Source organism: Mustela nivalis (assembly GCF_964662115.1).
Source record: "Mustela nivalis genome assembly, contig: HAP1_SCAFFOLD_2146, whole genome shotgun sequence".
NCBI classification, from domain to species: Eukaryota; Metazoa; Chordata; class Mammalia; order Carnivora; family Mustelidae; genus Mustela; species Mustela nivalis.
Window position 1 is genome coordinate 37,967 of NW_028134518.1, and position 27,242 is coordinate 65,208.

Genomic DNA, 27,242 nt, shown 5'->3' on the forward strand with positions numbered 1-27,242 from the left:
GGCAACAGAGAGAGAGCCCACCCATAAACATAATCCCTAGAACCAGCATCCTTTAGGAACCAAAACCCCTATAAGTCAATTACTTTGGTATATGTTAGTGTATTTTTACCTATGTAAAATATAAGAAAAAGAGAAATGACATACCTGTATGATTTGGGGCAGTACAGCAACTCAATTTTGAGTGTTTTGGATTATAGCTAGATACTTTTTTCCCAAAAAGAATTTTATAATCCATTTAATAAAAACAATGTGAATTGCCATGTATGGAATTTTTATACTATAAATGTTTTCATTGTCTTGAGTGGTAGTAATGTACATACACTGGCGCTGGTCTCAAATGGGGGATGTCTGGAAGGAAACAGAATACATGATTAGGGGAGTGAGTGTAACCCACCACCCTAAACAGTTCAAATTCTCACAAACATATACCTCTGCTATATATTTGGTTGGATGAATATCAACTAAAATTTTAAAATTAAAGTACCAGAAATTATTAGGGATGACATATTTTGGTAGACTTGTTTCTGATTCTGCCTTGTGACCTGACAAAGGTGTGATGGTGGCTCCTGTTACTGCTTGCTTATTACAGCTATGGCATACAGCGGTGGAAGTACTAAGCCACTAAAAAATTTGAGAAAGGATAAGCAATTCTAATAGTAAGGATATTTTCACATACATTATAACTAATTTAATATTTTAGGACTGAAACAAATCTAGAAGAATGTACAGACATTCTTCATCATTTCAGGTACTTTAACATCCAATACTACCCTAATCAAATCCATGGGACTTTAGTTTTATATAGCCTTTTCCTTGTAGATGAATCTGAAGAATAGAATCAGTATAAACTACTTTATGTCTGAAGGAATTAATCTTTGAGTATCATACTTGACCAGCTCCACAGAATTAATAACAAGTCCCTTTTTTGGTGCAGCCACATTGGGAAACAGTGTGGAAATTCCTCAAAAAAATTAAAATGGAGCTGCCCTATGACCCTGCAACTGCACTCTGTATATACCAAGAAGATACAGATGTAGTGAAAAGAAGGGCACATCTGTACACCAATGTTCATAGCAGCAATGGCCAAAGTCACTAAAGTGTGGAAAGAACCAAGATGCCCTTCAATGGATGAATGGATAAAGATGTGGTCCATATACAATATGGATTATTATGCCTCCATCAGAAAGAATGAATACCCAACTTTTGTATCAACATGAACTGGACTGGAAGAGATTATGCTGAGTGAAATAAGTCACCAGAGTCAATTATCATATGGTTTCTTACTTCTGGACCATAAGGAGTAACACAGAGGACATTGGGAGATGGAGGGGAGAAGTGAGTTGAGGGAAATTGGTGGGAGAGACAAACCATGAGAGACTGTGGACTCTGAGAAGCAAACTGAGGGCTTTGGAAGGGAGGCAGGTAGAGGGTTGGGTGAGCCTGGTGATGGGTATTATGGAGGGCACCTATTGCATGAAGCACTGGGTGTGGTACATAAACAATGAATTCTGGAACACTGAAAAGAAATAGAATAATAAAAAAAAAGTCCCTTTCTCCTTCTTTAAATTTCATAATCAATACAAAATGTTACATGGTATTGGACTTGAGCTACTACTTGCTGTATGTCCAGATCTCTTACTGACTTTCTTTTTTTTTTTATTTTCAGCATAACAGTATTCATTGTTTTTGTACCACACCCAGTGCTCCATGCAATCCGTGCCCTCTATAATACCCACCACCTGGTACCCCGACCTCCCACCTTTTATATACCTGGAGGCACTTGCATGAGGCAGACAAGTTCTCAATAAAGAACTTTAATTTCAATATATTAAAGTATACTATGTTTTCCACAGTGAATATAGACTATTTATCAAATCAGAAACAAGTTCTGAAAAAAATACCCATATACAGATAGCTAACAAATACACAGCCCGGTACCTCTAAAGGTTAGTACTTCCACATATTTCAAAAGGCATCAAGTTTCTGCTGTTTTCCCCTGATCCAAGCATGCACATTTGTGTGTATGTAAGTAAACACCCAAAGACAACTGAATTAGTAGTCCACATTCACCACATGGATTAATGCCTGTTGTGATCTCTTTCCCTCCCAAATTGTTTCTGATTATTCACTTTAACTAATTTTGCCTGCTTTCCAATAATAGGGAGAAGAAAATTTGCTTCCCCACCCCAGCACCAATCAAAGGGATACTTCTGTCCTGTGAGCCTTCATTTTTCATAGGGGAAAACAAACAAACAAACAAACATCCAAAAAACCCTGAGCAGTGAAACTAGAAATTCCCTCATGTTTCCTTCCTTTCTGGAGCTTACTGCCCTTAGGTTGCACAGTTGCCCAAATATTGGCCCCTCCATAAGAAGCTGTAAGTAACACCTAGTGGATGAAAGATCCAGGATATAAGGAAGGGCTACTCTGGGCAGTTGCATGGCCTGGGATGGTCTGCCTCACCACTGGGCAAGGTCTGGGGTCTGGGGTCACCATACCTCAACACCGTTAAGAGAAGACTTCAACAAGAATGTATATTTCATCATCTTTGCCTGAGAAAATAAACAATGCCTTCAATAAACAGTTTCAATAAAAAATTAAAATTTTAAAACTTAATTTTAAATATAATTATACCAAGAAGAATCATGACACATGTTGAATTATTTTAGGAGCCACAGTCTTCCTGAGGTACAAATAAATAGTTTGTACAAATAGGTAAAATCATTTATTAGGAACCTTTAAACCTCTTACAATAAAGTTACCATTAAATATAAGAATAAAGTGACTATTTTGCTTAAAAATAAACAAAGGTCACTTTGAACGAGAATGGCAGCTTCCCTGTGGACATCCTCTATACCCAGCCCAATCAGTACTTACCAAGTACAAGTTTGTAGATTTTGCTAACATGGTAAATGATGGAAATAAATGAGGAAGACAATATTTTCAAAACAGTGTAAAAAGAACTTTAAAACAAGTATCTTGATTCTCCTTATTCTTCCACTCTAATTTGTAGCCTTTGGATAATATGTGGGAAAGAACATATATACATTTAAATTTTAACTTAAATGTCTACTGAAATAAAATGCTATCTTATTAAAATTCCTATCCAAAATTAAAAAAAAAAAGTCATGGTGACAAATAATGTTGACAATCATGTAATGTTATCCTATCTTAAAACTCAAAACATGCTAAGAATGAATATTTCAAAACTAAATGGTTCACTTTGTTAAAAATATTCTTACTGAGTATTAAAAAAAATCACCCTATGGTATCATGTTTTTAAACTCATTCTACTCATCATGCCTGTATTTTATCCCACCAGTTTTCTCTAATGACTTAGCATTCTTTCTTGTCTGCTCTCCTCTCTCATTTCCTTTCGCCAGCACCAAAAACACAAAGACTCCAAAGTCCTGAGAGCAGATTGGAGTATCCCTTTGTCTTCTAGAAGCTGTGCATTTTGACCCTACTGGTCCATTCCACCTGCCCATTAGGCAAGATTGCCCAATAGGACAGTGCAGTCAAAAAGGGAGGCAAGGACAGAATCTTGAGGGATAGCAGAGAGAAAGAATCACCTTAAGAAAACTGGCAAGAATTCCTATCTTACATTGAGGTCTTTCATCCATTTTGAGTTTAGTATTTTGTTCTAATAACACAACTCTGGGTGGGCTCCCAGATGGCTCCTCAGTGGGGACACATCACCAGGAAGACCACACCATGATTAGAATTTAGAATCTTCGGCACCCCCACCCCAACCCCTACATTCCCCCAGAGAGGGGAGGGGGCTAAAAGCAGAGCACATCTATGTAAGGAAGCCTCCATAAAAATCCTCATAGCAGGGAGGCCTGGGTGGCTCAGTTGGTGAAGCAGCTGCCTTTGGCTCAGGTCATGATCCCAGTGTCCTGGGATGGAGTCCCACATCGGGCTCCTTGCTCAGCAGGGAGCCTGCTTCTCCCTCTGCCTCTGCCTGTGCTCGCTCTCTCCCCACCTCTCTCTCTGATAAATAAATAAAATCTTAAAGAAAAATCCTCAAAGCAGGGGTTTCAGGAAACTTCCAGGTAAGTAAACATATCCAGGTACCAGGCGGGGGATGAAACCCAGCTCCACAGGAATACATTCCTGTGCTTGCGACCCTCCCAGACTGTGCCCTTTGTGTCTCTACATCTGACTGTTCATCTGTATCCTTTATAATACCTTTCATAAATTGTAAATGAAAACAAATGTTTCCCAGAGTTCTGCAAGCCACTCAGTTGAACCGGAGGAGGAGCTGAAGAAATCTCTGATTTGTAGCCAAGTTGTAGAGAAGTTGTGGGTAACATGGGCCCCTCCTACTTGTGACTGGCACCTGAATGTGATGGAACAGTCTCACGGGACTGAGACCTTAACCTGTGGGATCAGATGCCATATCAAGGCAGACAGTGTCAAAGCTGAGTGAAACTACAGGACACCCAGCTGGTGTTGCAGAGTTGCCTGGTGAGGGAAAAATCCACAGCCTCAGCCTCAGTGTTAGAAGTGAAGTGTTCTGTGTGAATATGGTAATATGAAAGCAGATAGGAGAACTGAAATGTTTGCTTGACATACACTCTCACACAAAATATTATGTATGCCAGGTCTTTGCTGATGTGATATAGCACATATTCAAGTTCTAGTGAAATATCATAAAGAGTCAACTCAAAAAACAAACAAACAGACAAACAAGCAAACATACAAAATATGGATGAGCTGGGAGAAAATAAGTAATGTTTCCTCTTTCCTATCAAGAGAAAGACCATTCCTGAATTATCCAAGATTTTGCTTTTACCTGAATAACCATACAGTTCAATAGTACTTGAAGGAAAAAGCATGTTTGCTCCTCAGCGATCCTTTCCCCTGATATGGCCGGCAAGAGTGGAGTGATTCTTGTGGATATATCTTTGCTCCAGAGTGGGGAAAAAAAGGAGTTCTTTCACCAACGTTCAAAGGGTTTTTAAAAAATGGCCTTTATTAAAATACATTTGCCCCTCCTTTGGAACCTGCTCACACTACACTCCAGGCCAGCGAGCATCAAGGGGTTGGAAATAGGGTACAAAGTCCCATGAAGCCACCTCTCCCTCTAAACTATTCTTCTCTCTGCCAAATTCTGCTTCGGTCAGCCTAAGGATCAAATACCTGTCTTTGGGCAATAAAATGATGTGCATTAATCAATCATTGGCCCTAACTGGCAAGTTCCTTAAAAACTCATGGGACACAGATGGTTGCCATGACTTTCCCAGGAAGCAGCTACTGTCTTTCCATGAATGCGGCATAAAAATAAAGGGCTGGGTGAGCAGATGAATGTCCACTCGTGAAACAATCATGCTGAGGACAATAAACAGTAGTTTTGGATGGCAGATTTAAATTTCATTCACAGCCAAGAAAACACTCCAGATACATGATGTGTATCCACTTCCTTCTGTTTCCAACATCTGAGTCCTCCCTTCCATTCCTGTTTCCACCACTTCAGTAAATGTCTCCCGTCCTCACTGCATATGAAAAAGGCTCTGATTCTTTCTATTCTAATGTCTGTAAGACATTACTGTGAACAAGAGCAGGGGATAATTCCTCCTCCAAACCCATCTACGAAATAAAGGGTTCTATTCAGGATCATGACAAGCTGAGGAATCCCTCAAGAGAACTTCCAGAGTCATTTCAACCTGTAAGGCTGGCTAAACTGTTCCTCACCATCCGCCACACCAGGGCTAGGACTGATGAGTGTCTCCACCATGCAGGTCCCTCTGGATGACATGATCACTGGGAAACCAGGCACGAGGCAAGCAAAAATCAGCACCTGCTCTTCTGCAAAGTTTGTCTGAAGTGCTTGAAGCCACAGAAGAAACAGATTGACTCCTTCAGATCTTACCTAAAAACAAAATTAAAGGTGACAAAATTAAACACATGTTTATGCAGAGATGCACTGCAATGCAGATTCAGTTCTGAGAAAGAAAAACTAGAAGTTAAAGGTACTGTTAAACTCCTGCACCAAGTTCTTAATGACAAGGAAGCAGGCGTGCTGCAAGAAGCCCAAGGGTGAAGAGTTGGGGTCTGGAGCCACAGTGCCTGGTTCCAATGCAGGCTCTGCTTTTTGCTTTTTGCTAGCTTAGCTGTGGCCAGTGGAGAACCACCAAACTTCTCCCTTTGCATCAGTCTCTACCTCTGAAAAATAAGGATGATAAAAGAATTTACCACAAAGTGCTGGCACAGGGATAAGTAACTTACAACAGTGCCTGTATCAACAACTGTCATTTAATCACAAAAATAATGCAAAGACAATCGTCCTCCAAATTTACAGTGTGCTTTGAATAGTGTTCTTTTCTATAATATGCATATGTATCATGGAAAGTTCTTGAAAAATCTCAGAGCTAAATAAGACCTTAAAGACCTGGTTCAGTTATTTGACCTTGAAGCCCATTCATCAGGCATTTCTACCCCAGCCCTCCTTTTTTTTTTTTTGCCTGTGCAGGTAGCTACCTCGAGGGCTGCCACCAAATCATCACTTCCACAAAGAACCATTCAGAAATTTCTGGAACTCATATCATTGCTGGACTTCTGGCATAAGTCCATTGTTCCTGGTGGATGCTTCCAGTAGTAGGAAATGGAACATGCTCAATGAGGGCAGGGGGTTGTGTTTGACTTGCCCACTGCCATATCTCCAGCACCTAGAAAGGTGCCTGAAACACATAGCTGGCATCCAGTAAATGTGTGCAATAAATGAGTGAACTAGACAAGAATAGATATGCACTGGTAGATGTGGCCTGTGGAGTACAGCTTCAAAAGCAGGAGAGTATTGAGACTCCTACATGGTAGGTTGCATGGCACTGAGTTAAAGAAAATGGGTCCTACAGTCAGACCAAAGGTTAAACCTCGAAAGCTGTGCGATCTTGGACAAGTCACCTACAAGAACAAAGACCCCTGTCTTCTATTGATAACAGCTGGGAAGAGAGAATCCATTTCAGAAGGAAAGGGGACACAGGACGGCTATGTACGACACTTATATTGTGGTCAAGATGGCAGTGTAAATTCACTTCATGGGGTCCCACACCATCATCCCCCACTACCATTTGAAATACATGGTAATGATAGAAGAAATATATATATATATATTTTTTCAGTGTAACAGTATTCGTTGTTTTTGCACCACACCCAGTGCTCCATGCAATCCGTGCCCTCTCTAATACCCACCACCTGGTTCCCCCAACCTCCCACCCCCTACCCCTTCAAAACCCTCAGATTATTTTTCAGAGTCCATAGTCTGTCATGGTTCACCTCCCCTTCCAGTTTCCCTCAACTCCCTTCTCTCCATCTCCCCTTGTCCACCATGCTATTTCTAATGCTCCACAAATAAGTGAAACCATATGATAATTGACTCTCTCTGCTTGACTTTTTTCACTCAGCATAATCTCTTCCTGGAAGAGATTATATATATATTTTTTAAAGATTTATTTACTTACTTATTTATTTGACAGAGAGAGATCACAAGTAGGCAGAGAGGCAGAGAGAGAGAGAGAGAGAGAGAGAGAGGAGGAGGAGGAAGAAAGCTCCCTGCTGATGCAGGACTCAATCCCAGGACCCTGAGATCATAACCTGAGCTGAAGAGACAGGCTTAACCCACCCACTTAGCCACCCAGGTGCCCCTAGATTAAACACATATATTTTTTAAAGATTTTATTTATTTATTTGGCAGACAGAGATCACAAATAGGCAGAGAGGCAGGCAGAGAGAGAGGAAGGGAAGCAGGCTCCCTGCTGAGCAGAGAGCCTGATGTGGGGCTCAATCCCAGGACCCTGGGATCATGCCTTCGAGCCGAGCCTAAGGCAGAGGCTTTAACCCACTGAGCCACCCAGGCACCCCTAGATTAAATATATTTTTTTTAAGAGAAGAGAAAAGTTAGCAAGTGAACCTCGGTAAAAAACAAAACAAAACAAACAAAACCCCAAACTGACAAACATCTCCATGAAGCAGCAACCGCAGAAATTCTCAGTGATGCACAGATGTGTAGCGACAGGAAAAGATGTCTGGAGGCTGACTTCAAGGAGGACAAGTCGCTCCCACTGGAGATAAAGGCAGACAGAAAGGACTGCTCACTTGCTGCCTGAAGCCACAACTTCAACTGGGCTGGCGGAATTGATTGCACACCACTTGCTTCACCAGAACACTGTGAGGTTTCCAGTAGCTCATTACATCTAAACACTACTGCCTCCTTTCACAAGGTTTCCCTTCCGGATTGCCCCTGACTTACAGGGATAGGCAGTAGGTGTCCCTACACGTGCTCCCTCCAAATTCTCTCCTCCCTCTGCGTTCTTCTGACCCACTTTTTATTTATGGGCTAGCTTTACAGGATATCCCTTCTGTGATTAAACAGATCTTAATAATTCCACCTTTTGTAAAGGAAGCCTTCCCCAATTATTTAGATGTTGATAAATATTTACCTCTGAATCTCCATAAATCATCACTTTATATGGCACCAACATGTAGAAAAAAAGAATGAAGTTACCCAATTTTCAGAATGAACCATACAAATTACAACCTACCATCTAGAGCCAGAGACAGAAAGAGAACATCTGCATAAACTAAAGTAATGCGGGCTCCTTATTCATTCATATTTATTATGCAAAATGGAAGTTTTAGGAAGATTAGAATAATGCATACTTGTTCTATTATATAGGCAACTAATCCTCTGTAGATGGTAATGTATCCATAACTCCATCTCCAATCTAGAATTTCTGAACACGAGGAGAGGGTATTAAAATCTCCTCTGTGGGAGGTAGAGCATTACAGTGTCTGGCTCTGGCCTTCCTGCTGCAGGATGAGACTTGCAATTAGTGATGGCAAATGGAATTCACAAAACATTTCTGGGCTTTAGAGGACATCGGAAAACTAACAAAGGACTTAGAAAACGGTAGGAAAAAAAGCAGGAAGAGGGAGGTGGCAGAAACAAGTGAGCCAAAACCTGATCTGTAAGCAACAAGCTCAGGAGAAACAAATCAGGGTGCCAGAGAACAAATGCCATTTTCACTGCAGGATCTCTACAGGCCTGTGCCCTCCAGACCCCGTTCCCACCACATGGTAAGTTGGGGGAACTGAACCTGAGATTTCCTTAATAAACCAGGACCCTCAAATGGGACCAAAGTGATCCCAACCAAGAACACTCCCAGCCTCCTGGCAAAGGAAAGACAAACCCTCCAGGAAAAAACAAACAAACAAAAAAACCACCAAAAAAACAGAATTAAAAGAGATTACATCTATGTTCCAATAAATCTGGTCTCAAAATCCCTTCCCAGAGCATGCAAGAAATGAGGCCACTGTGAGAGACAGAAGACTGAGGGAAAATGAAGACTTCAGACACTGGAATGATCAGATACAGAATAGAAAATATTACATGTTAATTGTTTAAGAACACAAAAGAGATTTAAAAATAAAGAAGGATCAAGAGCCTATCAAAAGCAACAGGCCAAGTGTGAACATGGAACTGAAGGAAGTTAAACAGGGACCAAAAATCACTGAGACGTAAAACACAACAGAAAACACACCAGAATGGTGGGGCAGTAGATGAGCCCCGAATGAAGGACTTCACAACACTGCACCAAGAAGTGAAGACATTCCCCAGAATGCAACACAAGGAGGCAGGAGAAGAGGATGAACGCCAGCTTGAGAGACACGAACAACAGACGGGAGGTTTAAATAAGAATCCTGGGAAGTACAGCAGAAGGACAGAGTCAACATTTCAGAAGAAAACAGCTGAGGATATTACAGAAATGATAAATCCAGAAATACAGGAAATGCACAGATACCAAGCAAGATGAGAAATCTTCAATTAAACATTTTGTGGTAAAGCTATAGAACACCAAAAACTAAGAAAAGGTTTTAAGGAAAGCCAGAGAGAAAAGGCATTTAAAGGAATGAACAGGGTGGAAACAGGGTTTAAAGCTGCTACAGTGGTAAGGCGATGCTAGTAAAATGGTACCTGTAAAGGGTGACAGGAGTATTTTTACTGCCACTACTGCTAATACTGTGTCTAATGCACATAACAACTGAAGACTGCGAAGGTTAAGCTGGAGCAGAAAAAAATTAAACGAATTATGACCCTCAAAAGAAGGATCATTTCGGGGCGCCTGGGTGGCTCAGTGGGTTAAGCCTCTGCCCTCAGCTCAGGTCATGATCCCAAGGTCCTGGGATTGAGCCCCGCATCGGGCTTTCTGCTCTGCAGGGAGCCTGCTTCCTCCTCTCTCTGCCTGCCTCTCTGCCTACTTGTGATCTCTGTCTGTCAAATAAATAAATAAAATCTTAAAAAAAAAAAAAAGAAGGATCATGCCAATGAATTTCACAACTCTGGTGATCACTTTAAAAGCATCTCCTCTTTTTATCATAGCATTTGTATCATGTCCAGGATGAGATATTACAGCACACATGATAGAATATTTTAAAACAATAGTCCATTTTGCTCAAACTCCATGTTGAAAGCAAACGACTCTGTCAAACACGTTGAAGAAGGTAAAAGTAGTGGAACCATGTTTTGTCAAGAAAGCCCAGGGAGAAAAGCAGGTAGTAAAACCAAGTAGCAGTATCGAGGAAGGGCAGCCTCAGGAAGAAAATGAACACCGTTTTCTTCTGCTTTGTTCTCTTGTTGTTGGTATCTTTTTTTTTTGGGGGGGGTCTTTCCCAGAAATCACTTCATATATATACATTTATCTGTTCAACTTCAGTGAAAGTTGGGAGGAAAAGGTGCCAGGACTTTTGAATGGTTGTCTTCAGCTGAGTGCTTATTTTCTTCCTTCAGTTTCTCTGGGGTTTCCCACTATTCTTCAATAAACATGTGTTGCTTTCTGGCAGGGTAAAGCCAAATGCATTTTTAAAAGAAGTAATGGCAGGTCATCCGTCCATCCAGATCAGGAGAGAGCCCATACCAGGGAAGGCAGAGAGGGTAGTAGACTCCCCTCTGTGAGTTCCTGCCCTCTTGGTCTTTCCTCAGCCCTTGCTCTCTGCTCTGTCTCTCCAGTCACACCCCAAACCCAGAGAAACAAAAGGACTGTTCAAAACTTAAACCCTGTGAGAAGGGCCACACAGAGGCAAGGAGAGCCCTGTAAGACTCTGAGCCATGTGGTCTGTATCTGAGACTGCACATCTCCTTGAGCCACGTTCCATTCCCTCCATGCCTAATGTTGGCCTCGCGTTCTACAGAAGCAGTCAGGGCATCCATACACTCCTCTCTGTGTGCTTTTCTGTATACCTGATCCCATCTCAACCCACAACACCCAGCAGCATGCACCATCTGTCATCTCCCTTCAGTCAACCTGCAAATAGGTAAACACAGCCTGTAAAACCCACCCTTGTCCAAGCTATGTCTGGAGTTATGATCGTCTGTGTCTTTACCATCAAACTTTCTAAAAGGCTATTCTTGTGTGTGACCTCCATGGTCTCACGCCCAGTCACTCTGTCTGTCTGGCTTAGGACTCCACTACTCACCTCCTATTTTCTTTCAGTACTCAGTGACAACCTCCTCGATCTACCCCCACCCCCTAATCAAGCTGCTTTGCAACTTTTCACATCATCGAACATTGCTGACATTTCATTCCTTGAAATCTCTCTTCTCTAGACATCTGTGCAAAAATGCCTTCCTGGCATCAAAGCCACGTCCCTCCCCTTCCATCCACTACTCCTTTATTCTTCCCCTTTATCTGCCCAAGAAAAGAAGGAATTACCCTAAATCCTTAACTGTCACTCTCTCTCCAAGGAATATATCCCTTGGCAACAGCATGATTGCATCTCTCTTCCCCCAAGCACCCATTCCTACATTTTGACTGTCCAACCAGAACCTACACCTGCGGGTCCCACAGACACCTCAACTCAGATTGCCTAAAGCTGCACTCCTCCTCTTACCTCCTGGACCCGGCTCCCTTCCTGAGTTGCTACGACTGTTGTGGCAGTTGACACATCAGACTCAACATTCTGAAAGCACAGAGGCACCCCTAAGCCTACTGCAGCATTTTTTTTTTTCCATAGCCGAGGTATGGAAGCAGCCCAAGTGTCCGGCAACAGAAGACGAAGTGGTACATACACACAATGGTATATTACTCAGCCATCAAAAAGGATGAGATCCTGATAATTACAACAGTTTGGGTGTACCTAGAGTGTATTGTGCTAAGCAAAATAAGTCAGACAGAGAAAAACAAATACTGTATCTCCAGGGATGAATCCTTGAAAAATGCCCTACATATTCAAGTTTTAATGCAGGACCAGAAGCAACAGTTTTTGTATATATCACCACGATATAAAATAAAATCTTAAAAAAAAGGGGAAATAATAGGACAACAGCAATTAGGGTAAAAAGACTTAACAATTGTCTTGCTCATCATCACCAGCACCACACCAGTTACACGTCTGGCCCCCAGGCCAGCATAGCAGGTGTGAGGACAGGTCCAGGCAGAAAAAGTGTTACTTGTCACATTTTTTGAAAAATGATAAACAGAAGGGATGCCTGGGTGACTAGGCTGGTTGAGCGGCCAACTCTTGATCTCAGCTCGGGTCTTGATCTCACGGTGGTGAGTTTGAGTTCCACACTGGGCTCTGCACTGGGTGTGGAGCCTGCTTTAAATTAAACTAAACTAAAATAAACTAAACCAAACTAAAATAACACCTCTGTCAAAAGTACCTGAATTCACAACTTACATGTAAGTCAAGTTCTACTTGTTCTAAGACAGCATGAAAACCAAGGTGTCGTTATCAAGACAGGAAGCAAGATAAATTGTGTATTCCATGTGCCGTGAGATGACTCCAACTGCATCCAAGTCAGCCATGGCCCTCCACACATCTGCAAAAGAGGGTATATTATCCCCATTAGCACAGAGGAAACCAAGGCTCAGAGAGGTTAAAAAAAAAAAAAAGAGTCCAAGATCATAGCATCATTTAGCAGCATAGCCAGAATGTATAGGAATTACCTCAAAATAGGCCACACTAGTGGAAGAATACCTTAGTGTGGAGTTATGAAAACCTAGGTAGAACGCTGCCTCAGAAAGGCAGATAATCAATAAAGGAAAAATAAAGAGGCGCCTAGGTGGCTCTGTTGGTTAAGCATCTGCATTGGGCTCAGGTCATAATCCTGGGATCTTGCCCTATGTCAGACTTCCTGCTCAGCAGGGAGTCTGCTTCTCCCTCTGCCTCTGCTCCCCATTCATTCTCATAAACAAACAAATCAATAAAATCTTACCCCAGAAAAAGAAAAAATAAAGATTATAAGCTTACAATAAAGATATGAATGATGAGTCAAAGCTTTCAGTGACACACCCACACCTGCCTACAGTTCTCTGGCTAAAACATGGGTGGAATTGATGGGGTTAGAAGAACAGGAGGCACATAGGCCCGGACAGCACAGCCCCAGCAGATGCAGAATCCTGGTGTAGGTTTAGCTAGCTTTCATTGTCCTTTAAAATGTCAAAGCTAAAGAAACCTGGTAGGGTTATTGAAGACTGATCCTGGAGGATGCCTGGTTGGCTCAGTCTGTTAGGCAGCAGCCTAACATGACTCAGGTCATGATCACAGGGTCCTGGGATCAGGTCCGGCATCAGACTCCTTACCCAACCAGAAGCCTGCCTCTCCCTCTGCCTGTTGCTCCCCCTGCTTGTGCTCTCTCACTGACAAATAAATAATCTTTAAAAAGAAAGAAGAAAGAAAAAAAGAAAAGAAAAATTAAATCTGATCTACAGTATAGAACAACACAAAGGATGGTACTTTCTTGGGCTGTTTTCTGATTGTTTGATTTTAAGTAGGCTCCACAGCCAGCACGGACACTAATGCAGGGTTTGATCTCAGGACCCTAAGACCATGAACTGAGCCAAAGGCAGACAATCGATTAAGCCACCCAGGCACCCTACCTTCTTGGGTTCTTTTTTTTTTTTTTTAAGGATTTTATTTATTTATTTGAGAGAGAGAAATCACAAGGAGACGGAGAGGCAGGCAGAGAGAGAGAGAGGGAAGCAGGCTCCCCGCTGAGCAGAGAGCCCGATGCGGGACTCGATCCCAGGACCCTGAGATTATGACCTGAGCCGAAAGCAGCGGCTTAACCCACTGAGCCACCCAGGCACCCCACTTTCTTGGGTTCTAATGGGACTTTTCCTAGGTTCTAATCCTAGATGTACTGGCTGCCAGGGGCAATGAAGTCCAGCACCACAAGAAAAGCATCCCAAGGCAGCAGTCCTCTGCAGAAGATTTGCTGGTGGCTGCCATCATCAAAGAGTCAGTGGGTGAAGTTGTTGAAGCACAGTGGGAACAATGATAGCCACTGCCTTTTGGGTGTCACTGAATCATCCTACTCATCTTCAGGAAGCCTGGCCCTTCTCCAGTCAACGCAGCAAAAGCAAACTTGTCAGAAGAACAGGGGATGGGGTCATCTCCCTCCCTCTCAGAAACTGAAGCAACCAGCCAAACAGTGCAGCACTGGAGTAAAAAATAAAAATATGAAGGAATGGGGGGGCACCTGGGTAGCTCAGTCTGTTAAGCATCTGCCTTTGGGTCAGGTCCTGATCTCAGAGACCTGGGATCTGAGACCCACATCAGGCTCCCTGCTCAGTGAGGAGTCTCCCTTTCTTTATCCATTTGCCCCTGCTCCTAGCTCATTCTCTCTCTCTCTCAAATAAATAAAATCTTTAAAATAAGAAATTTAAAAATGAAGGAATGAATCAAAATGCAGAATTCAGAAACAGAACTACAGATATAAAAACTACATATAAAAACCTGAAATATGACCCGGTGAGTGAGGAAGGATTATTAAATCATGATACTGTATGAATTGATTGCCAATTTTTTCTTAGAACATAGAGCACACTGCACTACACGAAAACAAAAACACAAAATTAGGATTGAATACAAAAACAAAATTATCAGTGTTATTCCATCAAGTGTTTCTCTAACCTACTGATCAAAACCTCAGTTCATCCTCCAAAAGAATCTGGGCACCACCTCAGCACACACGAACACATTTTCAGGCCACAGTTCACACTGCTCCAGTCCCCACTCTAAGTCCTGAGCCATGGGCTCCTCCAGGCAAAGCCACCACCAACTATGTCAGGGCCCCTGCCCTAGAAATCCCCAAACCCAACGACTTCACAACAGGGAGACTCAGGGAGATTCATATGGGCAGAAATGTGGGACTTTGACTTTTTTTTTTTTTAAATTAAAAGAAAAATACAGCAAGAAACATTTCTAGCACAAAGTGAAGAGCTAATCTCTCACAATGTCGAGAGTATTAGAATTATCAATACACCATCAATAGTTTGATAGGTCAAACAGGCCAAAAGCTGGAAACACAAGAGAAAATGCTCACAGCAAACAGACCTGAAAGCCAGGGCCTGGACCGGCTGACATGGCTCTGCCGCTTACCACAGCGAGAAAGTGTAACTTTGCTGGGCCTCAACTTCCCTCCTGGCCAGCAGGAAAGTGGCAACACCACAAAACTCATGTGTGGTCGGGGATTACGTGAAAGGAGAATGCTCAGTGAGAGCCCCGCCACACCGCCCGTCCAGCCACAGTCTGTGCCCAGTGAATGGGAATTTCCTCTACTGCAGCCACACGAAGAGCTGAAGGATCTGCACAGGATGCCTGTTTATTTACCAGTCACAAAACCACGTTCTGCCATAAACAGAGAGGGCAAGAGACCCCAAGAGATGGGAATATCCCTCACCCTTGCCTGGACCAGGCTTTCAAGACAAGTTGGAAAGCCCACCGCAGCTCTCTCACTGACTCTGAATGAGCCTTTGGAAGACAACACCATCCCAAACAACAGTTTAATTTACTTCTCTTTAAAAAGCAGTGAGACAAGGTCTTGGCCACATCTTCATAAATTAACAGCTTAGGAGGCTAAACCCCAATGATTTAGTTATGTCCCCAGCAGGCAAACCTCCACTGGTGGGCAGCTTCAGGGAGAAAGGGTGCCTCCCCATCCATGAGGACACCCTCTGACATTCATCTGCCTGAAGATGCTTCCTACCCATGGGCATTTACTCCCTGGAACCCTCCCCATCTAAGTTGCCCTCTGGATGCTGCATGAGGCAACTTCCTCACACCCCCATCACCTCTGGTGACACCGCAGCTACCCCCGAGCCTTCAAGCAGGGTGCACTTGTCTTTGCTGCCAAGCGTCCCATTAGCCCAGCTCCATCACTGATTTCTGTACCCATAATTAATTAACTTATGCATGTATGTATTTATTTATTTTTACAGATTCATTTATTTTAGGGAGAGAGAGACAGAGACAGAGATACAGAGAGAGCACACACACACACAAATACAGGGAGATAGAACCTCCAGCAGATTCTACACTGAGAGCAGAGCACACCTCAGGGCTCAATCCCACCACCCTGAGATCATGACCTTAGCTGAAACCAAGAGTTGGATGCTTCAAAGACTGAGCCACCAGGCACCCCTCTGTACCCTTAATCTTAAGAAAAGACAGACGTCGCTTCTTTCTGTCAGCCACGGCCTCATAAGCCATCTGTCACACAGCCAAAGCTTCCAGAGGGTAGGACCAGGTCTGCAACACCAGTGATGCCAGAGTATCACCATAAAACTACAATCTAGTGAGTACCAGGCTCTTCTCTAAGCTCCTAATATGGCCTTCTATTTTGTACCCCTCACAGACCTACATGCTAGGTATTATCCCCAGTGCAGAGAGGGGGACACTGAGGTCCATGGCTTACCCAAGCGATCTACTTTTATGTGGCAACAGCAGGGGCCTGAACCCAAGTCTGTGACTCCAAGGCCCCTCCGTCAACTCTGTTACTCATGCAGCCCTACACAGTCATCAAATACCTCCCTAAACCCTCATCCCTCCTGTGAAAAAGCATGGTCTTCTGCCATTTCCCAGATGGGAAGAAAGCCGGCGTGAGCCAGATATAGTGACCTGCCCATGATGGTACAGGCGATGTCCCCCCTGTTCTCCCTCCAACACCCATGTCATTCTGCACGAGGCCCCATGGGGTCCTTCATGCTTCCAGTGGAAAACTCTGGCGAGACCACCAGGCTCCTGGCAGGCCTTCATCTTGACCCTGGAGGACAGCACCAGTTAGGAGAAACCGGCTAGTTAAGCCTCTGAAATGGGGTCCTACCACTCAGGAAAACCCCCTTATCTCCAGGGCATCGCCCGTGTGAATTAGCTGGCTTTGTAGAGGGCTCCACAAGCACCAGCCTTGCTGAGTCACTTTCTCTAAGGTGGTGGCTGAGACTAAAAGGACCCAGGAAAGAAAGGCATAGGCTGTTGTGGAACTCCAGTGCCTTGGCATCAACAATTAATGTGAGCAGCTGCCTCTGCTCACCAGATCTGCATTTTATGTGGGGCACACTGTTCAAAGTTTACACCCCCCATCTCTGTAACCTTCACGACAACCCCTGGAGCTCCCTGCACCATCATTACCACCTCAAAGACAAGGAGACAAGGCATGAGGGGTGTGTAGAATGATGCAGCTCTGTGCTGGGGCCAACCGGGGGAGGACTCCCACAGGCTTGCTCTTCCCACTGCTGCAGAAGCAGCTGAAAACGAGTTTTTCAGTTTGCATTATGTAGAGTGGAAAAGTCAATCATAAAGGTCATTCAATTTTTATATGGGTTATTCCTCAGGATAAAAACAGTTCCAAAAAATAATTTCCGAGAAGTTCAACATATTCCTCCTTCCAGGTGCCTGGAATGTGATGGAATGTTGTTAAAATAACTTCTGGCCCATCAGCATGCCAGACAGAAACTGGAAGTAAGCTGTTGCAGGTCCCCAAAGGCTCCGTCACAACCCTAAGGAGAAGACATAGAACTTTCACTGTCCCAAAGTAATTATGTTTAAAAAAAAAAAAAGGCACAGGTGGAACATTTTAAATTACAGACTTTCAATGCAGAGGCAGTGGGGGTAGGGGGGGTGTCCCCCCCTACCCCCAAATGTTTCAGCTATATATAGTGACTTACCAAATAACTCATCACAAGTACCTACAAGGCGACTGACAGGCAACTGACCGATGTGGAAGGTATTCTGACTGCTTAACAAAACCAACACAACTTAGAATCTTCATTATTAAGAAGAGAAAACCATTTATTAAACACTCACCAGGCACCAAACCCGCTAGGCACTGTCACACGATCTACTCATCACAAGGCTGCCAAACTCAGTGCAGAAACTGACGCTGAGTAAGTCACCTAAGATCATGCAGCACCAGAAACTGGATTCCAACCAGGTCTGACATCAAAGCCCACCCCAGCTTGCTGCAATGCTTCGGAACCTAAGCTTTGTGATGATCAATAAACTACATGCTTAACAATGTTTACACATCTCTGTTAGAATTCAGGGAAAGGTTTTTAAAAATGACATACACAAAGGGAAAAAATAATACAGGTTCTGGAGGCAGGCTGCCCAGGGTTCAAATCTTGACTCCTCCACTTGCAAGCTGTGTGACCTTGGACTCCTTTAGCTCCCCTGTGCCCATATTTCCATGCATTAAAATGGTCACCATAACAGACCCTATCTCCTAAGGCAAATAAAGCATTTTGGTGTTGTTGTTCTTGTTTTAAGATTTTATTATTTATTTGACAGAGAGAGAGAGAGACAGGGTGAGAGGGAACACACACAGGGGGAGTGTGAAAGGGAGAAGCAGGCTTCCCACTGAGCAGGAAGCCTGGGGAGGATTAGATCCCAGCACCATGGGGGCATAACCTCAGCTGAACAACTGAGAAACCCAGGTGCCCACAAATAAAACACTGAGAATCATTCCTGGCATGAGTTAAACCTCAGAAGGTGTGGGCTGGTATTACTTCTTGCTGGGCACTAGATAGGGTCAGCAGCCTCAGGTCCACTGTTTTAGCAACTCATTTGCATAAACAAAGCCCAGGCTCAGCCACTTTGTGCTTACCCTATGGTTTCTTCCTGTCACTAACATCTCTCCTCACTCCTGCTCTGTGGCACTAAGCTCTGGGCCTCAACTTCCCATCTGTCAAATGAGGTGAGGAGCCCAGCTGATCTATCTGAGGTCCTTCCGGCTGGGCAACCTAGGATTCTTGGTAACTCAGGGCCCAGAAATTTCAGAACCATCCTAACACAAACATTACCAGATGACACCCACTCATTTTCCTCAGATCTTCTCTTCCGTATTATGTATAAATGCTTATTTTCATGGCAAATCTTCTCCAAGATCCCAGAGCTCCATGAGCACCTAGAATAGGCTGGGCAGGCATCCCCAGTGCTGAGGCTGGGGACATGATGGTCAGAAGCTCTGACCTCCAGGGGAGACGGATTCCAAATCAAGCTGCTCTGATAAGCAGGTCCTCCCTGTTAGAGAGGATTTCAACAGAGCACAGTTAAGAGGAAGTGCAGGCAAGAAACTCAGAACTTGGCCCACCGGACAGAGGGCAGTAGGACAGTGGGCCGGAGGGGTGACAGAGGGATTGAGAGGAACGGCACGATCAACAGAGGCCAGCCAAGGCAGCACTGATGCTCAATGTGAGAGGGTGGGCTGGGGACACACTGTGAAAATGGCTTCACAGGCAGGAAGCAAGCCCAGCTCAGCACAAAGCAAAGTCCTGAGCAGGAACATTCTGGGACCAGGTTGGACACTAAGGTAAGCTGAAAATGGCTGTGGGACCCAATACAGTCTGAATCTCACCCATGCCTCTCACAGGCTGGGTGACCCTGGACCAGTTATGCTACGTCCTTTAATGTTTCCTAAAGGGTATATTCACTCCATAACCCTGAGCCATGTTCTCATTTTGGAGAGTGTGGGAGGCCGCAATAAGGCTTGAGACGAGAACCAAACCAGACCCTGATTTGTGCCTCCTTTAAAGTCCAAATAACCTAACAAAAGGTTTAGGACGGAAAAAGTTCAGTAGCACTGGGAAAGAGTCTGTGCTATGTGTTGTACGCTCGCCTACGTGACTTCCCACACGCTTACTAAACAAATGAGAACAATTCGGTTGGGCTAAAAAGTTTGTTGCTGGTCCTTGCTGCCTTAGTACAGCCCATAAATTACTTTCAGGTTTCCTGTATTTGTACTGGCATCAGCCATTTGGCGTCATGAGGAACCGTAGTTGCTTAACTAAACACAGACGTAATGTCACTATATATATGGCCTTAATGCTTTGAATAAACTTAGCACTGTTGGACATCCTCCTCAGTGCTCCTCCTGCCCCCCATCTCTTTGCTTCTCGAGTTCTTTTCTTCATCCTCTTACCCTCATGTTCCTGGTTGATTTGTTGTGCCGGTCACGACAGGTGAGGATCTGATAGTGCCCACAATCTACAGAGATCCAATATATACAACTAGGACAGCCTGGAGGGGGGTGGGCAACCCGGGCTGGACAGGGAGTTAGGAAGGAGTCAGGAAGGGCGCCTGGGTGGCTCAGTGGGTTAAGCCGCTGCCTTCGGCTCAGGTCATGATCTCAGGGTACTGGGATCGAGTCCCACATCGGGCTCTCTGCTCAGCAGGGAGCCTGCTTCTGCCTCTCTCTCTCTCTGCCTGCCTCTCTGCCTACTTGTGATCTCTTTCTGTCAAATAAATAAAATAAAATAAAAAATCTTAAAAAAAAAAGGAGTCAGGAAGAAGTCATTCCCACACTTGAGGCATGGGTTGGTACTGACCAGAGACTCTGGGCAAGAGACAGTGTCCTAGGACTGCTGTAAGACTAGCTGGGTCCAGGCAAAGCACCTAACAGTGTGTAGATGTAACCCGTCTGTAAAAGGGGTGCGGGGGGGGGGGGTGGTTGCAGCTGGTTGAGCATCTTACTCTTTGTTTTGGCACAGGTCCATTCACCTGGCCCATTCACCTATGCCTGCATGTGTTCTGTGGTGTGCTCTTTATCTCTTTCTCTCTCTCAAATAAATAAATCTAAAAAAAAAAAAAAAAAAAGGAAGTTAGGAAGGATCAGGAGACCTGCTGTTAAGGTCCCAAAGACTCCACCCTCCTCAACTAGCCTCCGGAAATAAAGTAAGTGGATGCCCAGGAGCCTCCTGGACACAAACTTTCCAAAGCAAAGCTTTCAATTTCATACTGGAGAAAAGGCTGCTGTGCAAATTCAAGACAAAAAAGCCAGCCAGGGTGGGGTGGGTTTGGACGGGGTTGGCCCTGTAGGGCTCTGGCCACTAAATGCCCACTGCCCAAGCCAGGAGCCTGGAGTCTGTGCAGCCAGTGCTTCCTGAGGCTTCCACATCTTGGCCTCGCCCTGAAGTTTCCTCCTGGAAGCTCCTTACCCAGGGAGGCCACCTGTGAGCACCCCCTCACACACACCCCAGCTTCTGCCCCTCCATCCAGCTGGAGTGAAGGATCCCCAAGCCTGCTCTCTCTGGTCTCTCCTGCACAGAGAGGAGTATGTTCCCCAGAAAGGAGGGTCCCTGAGGATACCTGAGTCCCTGGCCCGAAGACAGCTGGCTTGAGAATGTGGGGTTTTGGTGCTCTAGGCACAGCAGTTCCTCGAGGAAACAGGGTAGGGAGCTCCAAGGTGGAGGGGAGTCCCGGGAGTCTGGGATCGCAGATGCCAGTGGCCCCCAAGTGGAAGGGTTTCAGTGACCCCAGAGGTGAGAGGGGCCAGGGGTCAGGCCTGGAGGTGGACAAGGACCTGTGGGCTAGGGGGTCGGAGATGGAAGTGATCCCAGGGTGGTCGCAGGCCCAAAATAGAGGTGTGGGGGTGGGGGTGGGGGGAAGGGGTCCATGGGCCAGAAAGGAATGGTATCCTGGGGCTCCTGGGTAAAAGGCAGTTGAGGTGGAGGGGGCCCAGTGGGGCCCAGGCTGCGCGGGCAGAACCAGCTCCTCTCGGGCTGGGGAGCCCGGCAATTCTGAGGGACAAAATTTTCCATCAAGTTCTGGAAAAGAAGCCTGTCAGCACAGGCGTCTCTCCGGGGGTCAGACAAGCCCAGTGGTGCTGGGCTCCTTGATGTCAGTAGGGCCCCACGGGTTCCCTGGATACAGAGAAGTGGAGCGAGGGCTGTGGGGCAAGAGCTGTGGGGCAAGGGCTATGGGGCATAGGAGCACCAGGCCAGCAGCAACCTGTCTGCCAGGCCCCCCTCCCGCTCCCTTGGACGAAGCAGCAGGTGGCAGCGGGCAGGAGGAACACAGCCTTCCTCTCTCCCTAGCGCCCCTACCCCTCCCCAGCCCCTCAGTACCTGAGTCAGCGGGGCACCGATGCACTCCCCCATGCCCTGCCCCGCCAGCCCAGAACCCCTGCCTCCCCGGGAGGAGCTACTTGCGCAGTGAGTTCGCTGGGCCCCCAGAAGGCGGTGGGCAGGGCAGGCAGGAGCGGGCGCGCTGCGGCGGGTGGGGGGCGGCAAACAGCGGTGCAGGCCTCTGCAGGCCCGCGCGCCCTCGCCCAGCCTCCTGTCTGTCCTGTCCGGTGAGGGGCCTGGCTGCGCCCCCTGCCAGTTCCAGCTGCTCTTCTGCTGACTCCAGGACCCCAGCACCCCCGCCCAGTCCCGGCCTCCCTGCCACTGCTTGAGCTCCAGGCTAGGCCCGCTGCCGCTCCTGGGCGGCCGAGCTGCGGCCCCGGTGCGGTGTGGCTGGCCCTTTTCTCTCCCCAGGGCACAGTGGAGCCGCGAGGGAAGGCCTGAGGGGATCTTCCGTCTGCTCAGTGCCAGTGGACACTCTCCAGGGGCCTCTCTACCTGGTGGGCTCCACCCATGGCCATCTTGGAACCCCCAGAATCCCCTTCAGAGACCAGGTGAAGCCCTCCTTGGGGAATCCAGGCTCCTGGGACCAAGGCGAGTTGATCTTGTGTACTGCTGTGTTTGTTCCCTGGCCTGGCATGGATTGACAGTTGCTGAATTGATCTATTCTGGGGTCATCAAGGGCAGAGCAAAGAGTTCAGGGCTGGGATCCCCAGGCCTGGGGTCCACACAGGCTTGGAGCCCTCTTGGCTGTCCCTGACAGAATGACCAAAGAGGAACCCTCAGAAACATGGATCTGCCTTGAACTGGCAGAGCATTCAGGGACAGGAAGGGGAATGTCTCCTTCGCAGAGTATCTGGAAGCCTGCAGTGGAAGATGGATTTGTCTGAGCCATGGTCATTAGTGTTGGGCCAAGGAACCCCTGGCTTGCTTCTCCTACCTGCATCCTAGGTCTAAAAGGGTGTCTGGGTGGCTCCCTCAGTGCAGCATCTGTCCAGGGTCCTGGGATCCAGCCCTGCATCTGGCTCCCTGCTCAGTGCAGATCCTGCTTCTCTTTCATCCTCTCCCTCTACTTGTGCTGTCAAATACAATGAAAAAAAAAAAAAGTTAAGAGGGGGAACAAAATGGCGCAGAAGTAGGAGGAGGCGTCTTTTCAACTTGTGCCCCAAAATGAGCTGATTACCTACCAATCACCCATGAACTCCAATCACCCATGAAATCAGCCTTAGATCAGAATTATACACGTCTGGATCTCTACAGGGGGAGAAGAAGCCAGTGGGCAGGTAAAGCGGGGTGGGAACTGTGAACTGATATCAGAAGATAAACAAAAGGGGGAGGGAGCTACCAGAGGCAACCAGTTGGAAAGTAATACCCCAATACGAGCGAGAGTGCCCTGCGTCTGGGGACCAGCATTAACTCGGAGACTGGTTGAAAGCACTCCAAAAGAGCAAAGGATCTCAGGGGAAATTGTAGGACTTTGGGCGGCTAGGGACAGGGGCTTAAGTCCCCGGTCCCAGGAAGCCTCCCGTGGCACTGAGGCAGAGAGTGCAGCAGAGAAACCAGCTCTTGGTCCCTAAGCTGCCAGGGCACTGAGAATGCATGGGGTCCATTTCCTGTGAGGGGATGGGAGCCACACCAGGCGGCAGAATGCAAGAGTCCTGCTATAGAGCCTGAGATACTCCCCTGAGAGAGGTATAAAGGCCCAGCCAGTGCCCTTTGATACAGGCCCTTGTTTCAGAGCCTGCACCAAACTCTCGCCCCAGAGAGGTGCGCGAAGGCCCAGCCTGGTGCTCTCAGACCTGTGCCCCATTCTCAGAGCCTGAGACCCGCGCGCGAACCTCTGCCTTCCCTGAAATTGGTGCGGGCAAGGTGGGCGCTCTTAGACCCAGAAAGACCAGGCACTCCCAGCCCGGGCCAGCGGGAAAATCTCAGTGTGCGATTGCTGCTTGGAACCTCTCTAGCGGTCTGGAGGTGCCCAAAGCTGCTGCTGCTGTGCTTTTGGGTACAAGCAAAAGATCCTCCATCCCCAGGGACAGCAACTTGGAACCTGCTCTGCCAGTGGCCAAGGGGGAACTTATTTGGGCTCTGCAGCCAGACTGAGGCTTCTCTCTGAGAGGGAGATCAGGGTGCGGTTTGTTTTCCTCTAAAACTACAAAAACCATCAAAAGCGGTCAAAGTGAGAAAAAAAGTGAACAAACCAAAAACCGCCAGAGAACAAAAGCCTGAAAAAAAAAAGTTTCCTCAGAGCCCACCCCCTTGAGGGGGGCGGGATGACTTAAGTCAGGGAACATCATTGACTGAAAACCCACATGGCAGGCCCCTTCCCCAGAAAACAAACCAAGAAAGAAAAAAAAAAAGAGAGAGAGAGAGAGAAAAAGTACTACAAGAGAACTACCACTACTTCATAGGAAAACTTTTATCTTTCATTCATTCCCACTATTCTGGTTCTTTTTCTAAATATATATAGGAAATTTTTTAACCCCAGCAGGATGGTGGAAGGGGTACATAGCTGAGTGCCTCCCGGGTCTGACCCTGTGTGACGCCACCCGGTGCCTGCAGCTGCCCTCTGGAAGGTGTTGCTTTAGCGGCAGAGCCGGAGGGCACCAAGCGTGTGTCTGTCTCCAAAGTCCTGGGCACCACATCACAATGCCTTCCTGAGAAGCAGAATCAAGGACAGTTGCTGATCTTCATTCCTTCCCACCAAAGGTATCTCATACACCATCTTTGGAAGTTGGAGCCAGGGGGCGCCTGGGTGGCTCAGTGGGTTAAGCCACTGCCTTCGGCTCAGGTCATGATCTCGGGGTCCTGGGATCGAGTCCCGCATCGGGCTCTCTGCTCGGAAGGGAGCCTGCTTCCTCCTCTCTCTCTGTCTGCCTCTCTGCCTACTTGTGATCTCTGTCAAATAAATAAATAAAATCTTTTAAAAAATTTATCTTTATTATAACTACTTCCTTTCGTTTGATTGAGCTGCCCTTTTCTGATGGGTTTAAATGAGTCGTTTCTTTTATTCAAAAAAATGTTTGAAATTGAAGACATTTGACACTAAAGTTTCCTTAGAGTAAAACATCTGATGTCTTCTGTAAGTTTTGGTATGAAATAGTCTCCTTTCCATTGCTTTCAAGATTTTCTTCAGTCGTCTTATGATTTCTTCTTTGACTGAAGACTGTATTTCTTAACTTGTATGTAGTTTCAATTTTTTGTTACCAGGTTATCTAATTCTGATTATACTGGATTGTGATCAAAGAACTGTTCTTTAAATCTTTAATTTGGAAGGCTTGTAAAGGTTTCCTTTGTTGCCTAGTATGCAATTAATCTTTACAAATATGTCTTTCCTTAGGTGTAAGAAAGAAATGTTTTCTGAGGGAAATAAGGATGTCTATTTTCTTTTTTTTTTTTAAAGATTTTATTTATTTGACAGACAGAGATCACAAGTAGGCAGAGGCAGGCAGAGAGTGAGAGAGAGGAGGAAGCAGGCTCCCCGCGGAGCAGAGAGCCTGATGTGGGGCTCGATCCTAGGACCCTGGGATCATGACCTGAGCCGAAGGCAGAGGCTTTAACCCACTGAGCCACCCAGGCACCCCAGGATGTCTATTTTCTGAGTGTCCTTGTTTTTCCCTCCTTCTAGTAGATACTCCCATTTGAAAAGCTAAAATTTTACCTTGTTATTGCATTTTTAGAGTCTTTAGGTATTATGTTGTTAGATGTATACCTGCTTATACCTTTTACATCTTCTTTCCAAACTCTGCCTTTAAAAATGTCCCTCTTCATCTTAGTACCTATAGCTTTAGACCCAACTTGTCTGCGATGAATTTTGCCATTCCGGCTTTCTCTTTTGCATGGTATCTCCTCACCTGATACATTCTCAATCCCTTTTGCATTTTAAGTATGTTTCTTGAACAGCGTGGATCTGTAACCCCCTGATAGGCGCTTGAATAGAAAAAGTCAGTCTGTACACATTTAAATTAATGATAAACAGTCATGATTTTATTCCTCCCAACTTATTTTGTTTTTATTTTCCCCATTTTTGATGTTTTTAATCAAGTTCATTCTTTTTCTACTTGATAAATTTTAGAAGTTCTTTGCATTTGAGATATAATTCAGAGGCCATACCACTCACCATCTAATGTGGACAATTTAATGGCTTTCACTATATTTAACTATACTATACTGAACTACCTACACATTTTCATCATCCTCAAAAGAAAACTTTAGCCATCACCACCAGTCTTAGGCAACCGCTAATCTACTTTCGGTCTCTGTAGATTTAGCTATTCTGGAAATTCCATATAAATCAAATTATGCAATATGTGGTCTTCTGTGACTGACTTCTCTCAATCAGCAGAATGTTTTCAAGGCTCCTCTGTGTCGTGGCACATATCAAAATTCTATTCCTTTTCAAGGCTGAATAATATTCCACTGGCTGGATGGATCACATTTTAGTTATCTCTTCATCAGTTGATGAACATCTGGGTTGTTCTCACCTTTTCGCTATTACGAATAAACCCTAAACCTTCATGCACAAGTTTTTGTGTGGGCATAGTTTTTTTCTTGGCTCTATACACAGGAGTGATATTGGTGTGTCATATGGCAACTCTGTGTTCTGCATTTTGAGGAGCTACTAAACCATTTCTAATGTGGCTGCGCCATTTTCCAAGCCCACCAGCAATTTACAGGTTCCAGCTCTTCACATCCTTCCAACACCTGCTTTTGGGTTTTTTGATAGTAGCCATTCACGTGGGTGGGAGGTGGTATCTCACCATGGTTTTGATTTGCATTTCCCGAATGATTAGTGATGTTGAGCATATTTTCACGTGCTTATTGTCCCATATATTTTATATATACCTTATATGTATCTTTAAATATATATATTTCATATTATATTTATATTTAAATACATATTTAAGAATGTAAATATATTTACATAAATATGTTTATATAAATATATGATCATGTAAAATATATTTATATATACATTTATATATTAATGTATACATTTGAATATTGGAGAAATGTATATTCAAGTTCTTGCTTATTTTTTTTTAAAGATTTTATTTATTTATTTGAGAGAGAGAAATCACAAGTAGATGGAGAGGCAGGCAGAGAGAGAAAGAGAGAGGGAAG

General features: G+C 45.2%; 1 long non-coding RNA gene across 3 annotated transcripts in view; it reads right to left on the reverse strand.

Annotated features, from left to right (window-relative positions):
• Positions 1-23,194, reverse strand: part of LOC309858296 — a 31,117-nt gene extending 7,923 nt beyond the window's left edge. For 2 of the 3 annotated variants that reach the window (XR_014308130.1, XR_014308131.1), the window contains exons 1-4: positions 23,062-23,194; positions 12,679-12,820; positions 5,980-6,168; positions 5,698-5,875 (exon numbers count right to left, since the gene is read on the reverse strand). This is a non-coding gene — a long non-coding RNA (uncharacterized lncRNA). Of the gene's footprint in view, positions 1-247; positions 349-5,697; positions 5,876-5,979; positions 6,169-12,678; positions 12,821-23,061 lie in introns of those variants that run through there. The other variant, XR_014308132.1, reaches the window with a different exon arrangement.
• Positions 23,195-27,242: the final 4,048 nt, after the last annotated feature.